Source organism: Arachis stenosperma, chromosome 2 (genome assembly GCF_014773155.1).
Source record: "Arachis stenosperma cultivar V10309 chromosome 2, arast.V10309.gnm1.PFL2, whole genome shotgun sequence".
NCBI lineage: Eukaryota > Viridiplantae > Streptophyta > Magnoliopsida > Fabales > Fabaceae > Arachis > Arachis stenosperma.
The window spans coordinates 52025120-52030886 of record NC_080378.1 but is presented as its reverse complement, the minus strand read 5'-3'; the positions used below and the strand labels follow the sequence as shown (position 1 = coordinate 52030886).

The following is a 5767-nucleotide window of genomic DNA, read 5'->3' as shown; positions in this document are numbered from 1 at the left end:
TTCAAAAATTTTCGAACCCACCCCCTCCCTTTTAAATCAACATTCGGCCACCCCCTCTCCTCCACAATTCGAATTTGGCTCTCCTCCTTCTCCTCTCTTTTCCTTTCTTTTACTTGAGGACAAGCAAACCTCTAAGTTTGGTGTATTGTGTGCGATTACTAAGCTACGACTCACTGAGATCATGGCTCCTAAGGGAAAACAAACCACTTCAAGAGGCAAGAAAGAGAATAATCCAAGACCACTTTGGAATCAAGAGAGGTTCTTAAACAAGGAACATTCGGACCATTACCATAAAATAATGGGTCTAAGGTCAGTGACCCCGGAAGTTAAATTTGATCTAAAAGAAGACGAATATCCAGAGATCCAAGAGCAAATTCGAAATAGAGGCTGGGAAATTCTAGCTAATCCTGAGACAAAGGTGGGGTAGAAACATGGTTCAGGAATTCTACTTAAATCTGTGGCAAACAGAGAGGCAGAGAATGACTGGAACCACTTTCTATACCTTTCGAACCATGGCTAGAGGGAAGATGATTTACTTCCACCTTGACAAAATAAGAGAGTTCTTCAAGCTACCTCAACTAAAAGATGATCCAGAATCCTTTAATAGGAGAATGGTATTTGAATGATAAGCGCTTGGGCCAAATTCTAGAGGACATATGCATCCATGGAACCAGGTGGACAACCAGCACAAAAGGTGTTCCAAATAAACTCAAGAGAGGGGATCTCAAACCAATTGCTAGGGACTGGCTGGATTTCATTGGGCATTCCATACTGCCTACCAGCAACCACTCCGAAGTCACTATCAAGAGAGTAGTGATGATCCATTGTATTATGCAAGGAAACGAAGTGGAGGTTCATCAACTGATTTCTTGTGAGCTCTACACAATTGCAAATAAGAACTCCAAGGACGCCAAATTGGCTTACCCAAACTTGATTTCTCTGCTATGTAAAGAGGCTGGGGTGAAGATGGGAGTAGATGAGTTCATCCCAGTCAAACATCCAATCACCAAGAAGTCAATGGAGGGATAACAAGTACAAGAAAACTTCATCAAGAAGAGGGCGCAGGAGTTCCTCCCAGAAATCCCTCAGACCCGCCTAGAAGCATCTGTCACCAAGCTGCAAGAAACTATGGATCAACTTAAGGAAGAACAGTAGAATCAAAATAGTATGATCTGTAAACTGCTTAAGGAACAGGAGAAGCAAGGGCGTGAACTACAGGAGTTGAAGCGCCAGAAGCTTTATCTTGAAGGTCCAGATAACCCACAAATTGAAGGAGCATCCATCTCCCAAAATAAAGGTTGTTGAGTCCTAATCTTAATTCTGTGATAACTTCTGCCATTAGAAATCTATCTTAGGAGTCATATGAGTAGTAGTAATTAGTATTTTTATTTTTATCATCTCCAAGTAAGCTATAATTTATTTTTCTCATCATCGTTAGACATGAATAAAATAGCAGATATTTTTAGAATAAAGAGGCAAATTTTTCGAGTTCTTAATAAGAAAAATTCAAATTATTTATATGTGGTGGCAACACTTTTTGTCTTCTGAATGAATGCTTAAACAGTGCATATTTTTTATCTTGTTGTTTATGAATGTTAAAATTGTTGGCTCTTGAAAAAATGATGAAAAAGAAAAATGTTATTGATAATCTGAAAAATCATAAAATTGATTCTTGAAGCAAGAAAAAGCAGTGAAAAAAATGGCAAAAAAAAGAGAAGAAAAAGAAAAAAAAAAAGCCAATAGCCCTTAAAACTAAAAGGCAAGGATAAAAAGGATCCAATGCTTTGAGCATCAATGGATAGGAGGGCCTAAAGGAATAAAATTCTGGTCTAAGCAGCTGAACCCAACTGTCCCTAACCATGTGCTTGAGGCATGTTGGTCCAAGTGAAAAGCTTGAGACTGAGTGGTTAAAGTCGTGATCCAAAAGAGTGTGCTTAAGAACTCTAGACACCTATAATTGGGGACTTTAGCAAAGCTGAGTCACAATCTGAAAAGGTTCACCCAGTTATGTGTCTGTGGCATTTATGTATCCAGTGGTAATACAAGAAGACAAAGTGTTTAGGGCCACGGCCAAGACTCATAAAGTAGCTGTGTTCAAGAATCAACATACTAAACTAGGAGAATCCATAACACTATCTGAATTTTGAGTTCCTATGGATGCCAATCATTCTAAACTTCAAGGGATGAAGTGAGATGCCAAAACTATTCAGAAGCAAAAAGCTACTAGTTCCGCTTATCTAATTAGAATTGAGCTTCATGTAAAACTCTGAGATTGCCTCTTGATCTTCGTGCTATCCTATTTTATTTATCTAGTTGCTTGGGGACAAGCAACAGTTTAAGTTTGGTGTTATGATGACCGGATATTTTATATGCTTTTTGGGGGTATTTTCACATAGTTTTTAGTAGGATCTAGCTACTTTTTAGTACATTTTTATTACTTTTTATGCAAAAATCACATTTTTGGACTTTACTTTGAGTTTGTGTGTTTTTCTGTGATTTCAGGTATTTTCTGGCTGAAATTGAGGGACCTGAGCAAAAATCTGATTCAGAGGCTGAAAAAGGACTGCAGATGCTGTTGAATTCTGACCTCCCTACACTCGAAATGGAATTTTCGGAGCTACAGAAGTCCAAATGATGCACTTTCAATTGAGTTGGAAAGTAGACATCCAGGACTTTCCAGCACTATATAATAGTCCATATTGCCCAAGTTTAGACGACGCAAACTGGCGTTCAACGCCAGCTTTCTGCCCTATTCTGGCGTTAAACGCCAGAAACAAGTTACAAACTAGAGTTAAACGCCAAAAACAGGTTACAAATTAGCGTTTAACTCCAAGAATAGTCTATGCACGTGAAAGCTTCAATGCTCAGCCCTAGCACACACCAAGTGGGCCCCAGAAGTGGATTTATGCACTATCGATCTTAGTTTACTCATTTTTTGTAAACCTAGGTTACTAGTTGAGTATAAAAACTACTTTTAGAGATTTATTTTATACCTCATAACATTTTACATCTGAAATTGTACCTTTGACGGCATGAGTCTCTAAACCCCATGGTTGGGGATGAGGAGCTCTGCAGCGTTTCGATGAATTAATGCAAGTATTTCTATTTTCTATTCAATCTCGCTTGTTTCTATTCTAGGATATTCATTCGCACTTCAACATGATGAATGTGATGATCCGTGACAATCATCACCATTCTCAACCTATGAACGCATTCCTGACAACCACTTCTGTTCTACCTTAGATTGAATGTTTATCTCTTGGGTTTCTAGCTCACGAGTTTGACTGCCTTTCCGGATAACAGAGCATTCAATCCGTGAATCCACAGTCTTCGTGTATAAGCTAGAACCAATGGGCAGCATTTCTAAGATCCAGAAAGTCTAAACCTTGTCTGTGGTATTCCAAGTTGGATCTGGGAGGGGATGTCTGTAACGAGCTTCAAACTCACGAACGTTGGGCGTAATGACAAACATAAAAGGATCATTGGATCCTATTTCAACATTAGTGAGAACCAACATATGATTAGCCATGTACATGGACCCTTTTCTCTGAGAGAACGGCTGGTAGCCATTGACAACGGTGATCCACCAACATACAGCTTGCCATGGAAGGAGACCTGCGTGCATGAAGAAGAAGACAGTAGGAAAGCAGAAATTCAAAGGACAGAGCATCTCCAAAACTCCAACCCATTCTCCATTACTGCGTAACAAGTATTCATTTCATGCTCTTTCACTTTTCACAATTAAAACTAAGAACCATTATTGACATCCTGACTAAGAATAATAAGATAACCATATCTTGCTTCAAGCCGGCAATCTCCGTGGGATCGACCCTTACTCACGTAAGGTATTACTTGGACGACCCAGTGCACTTGCTGGTTAGTTGTGCGGAATTACATAGTGTGAGTGTAATTTTTGTGCACCAGTTGTGCCTCTTGGATTTGCAGCTTCTTCATCACAAATAAAGGCATTAGATTTATGCTTGCCCCCAGATCACATAGGGCTTTCTCAAAGGTTGTGCTCCCAATGGTGCTTGGAATTTGAAAGCCCCCTATATCTGAGATCTTCCTTGGCAAGTTATTCTGAATTACAGCACTACATTCTTTATTCAGGACTACTGTCTCATCTCCCTTTAAACGTTTCTTCTTTGACAACAGCTCCTTCATGAACTTGACATAGATAGGCATTTGCTCCAAAATCTCAGCAAAAAGAATATTGATTTACAACTTTCGGAAGACTTCCAAGAACTTTGAAAACTGCTTGTCCTTGGTCTCCTTTTGATGTTTTTGAGGATATGGCATCTTAGGCTTGTACTCAGGAGCCTTTGGCAATGTAGGATGAGTGTCAAGAGAGTCTGGGAATGGGTTGTCCGCACGCTTTGGAGGGGCGTGCTCTTCTTCTTCCTTCTTCTTCTCTAGAGCTTCTTTTTCAACTGACTCTTTATTGACCTTGGCCTCAGAGCCAACTACTTTACCATTTCTCAGTTGAACAAGCTTGCAATCTTTTTCAACTGGCTCCTCAGTAACTTGTGCTTCCATACTTGCCACTTGTCTACTTATCAAGGTGATAGCCTTGAATTCCTCTCTTGGATTCACTACTGTATTACCAGGAAGGCTATTAGTGGTCCTTTGATCAATTTCATTAACTTTTGTGGCTAATTGACCCATCTGAATCTCTAAGTTCTTGATTGATGCTCTGGTTTCCTGTCTAAAACTTATCAACATTGCTTCCAAATCATTATTCTGTTGGGGCTGAGAAGTTGCTTGCTGAGATGACTGAAACTGGTGGTTATTAAAATTATTCTGTTAAAACCACCCTGAGAATTATGATTAAAATTTTTGGCCTCTGAGGTTGCTCTCTCTACCCAAAATTTGGCTGATTTCTCCACCCCTGATTGTAGGTCTTAGAGTAGGGATCATTGTTGGGATTTCTAGGAGCACTCCCCATGTAATTGCCCTGTTCAGAAGAAAATTGAGCATAATCATAATTATCATTTTGCACAAAATTACCTGTCATGTCATAAGAGGCTTCTTGAGGTGGATTTTGGGTGTTGATAGCTGAGACTTGCATCCCACACATCTGTTGAGTAAGTAGACTTGTTTGCTGAGACATAAGCTTGTTCTGAGCAAGAAGAGCATTAAGAGTTTCTACTTCCATGACACCCTTCTTCTGAGGAGCCTCAGAGTTCACAGGATTCTTGTTAGATGAGTATAAATATTGGTTACTAATAACCAATTTAATAAGCTCAATAGTCTTCTCCGGTGTCTTCTTCTTGTGCAATGAACCACCTACAGAATTATCTAAGCACATCTTGGACATTTCACCCAAACCTTCATAAAAGATATCTAGTTAGGTTCATTTGGAAAATATGTCCGGGGGGCATTGCCTAGTCAGTAGCTTGTATCTCTCCCAAGCTTCATAAAGAGTTTCACCATCCTTCTGCCTAAAGGTCTAAACCTCCACCCTAGGCTTAGTCAGCTTCTTTGGTGGGAAAAATTTAGTAAGAAACTTAGTAACAACCTTATCCTAAGTATCCAAACTCTCATTGGGTCAGGAATCTAGCCATAGCTTTGCTCCATCCCTCAGGGTAAACGGGAAGAGCATGAGTTTGTACACCTCTGGGTTCACTCCATTTGTCTTCACAGTATCACAAATCTGCAAAAAATTAGAAATAAATTGATTTGGGTCTTTGTGGGAAAGACCATGATACTGGCAATTTTGTTGCACCAGGGTGACTAGTTGTGGCTTCAACTCAAAAGTTGTTCGCAG

The 5767-nt window shown here is 39.6% G+C and overlaps 1 non-coding gene across 1 annotated transcript; it reads left to right on the top strand.

Annotated features, from left to right (window-relative positions):
- The first annotated feature begins 5361 nt into the window (after positions 1-5361).
- Positions 5362-5470, top strand: LOC130964638 (small nucleolar RNA R71). The gene has a single exon (XR_009080724.1). It is a non-coding gene; the product is annotated as a small nucleolar RNA R71 (small nucleolar RNA).
- Positions 5471-5767: the final 297 nt, after the last annotated feature.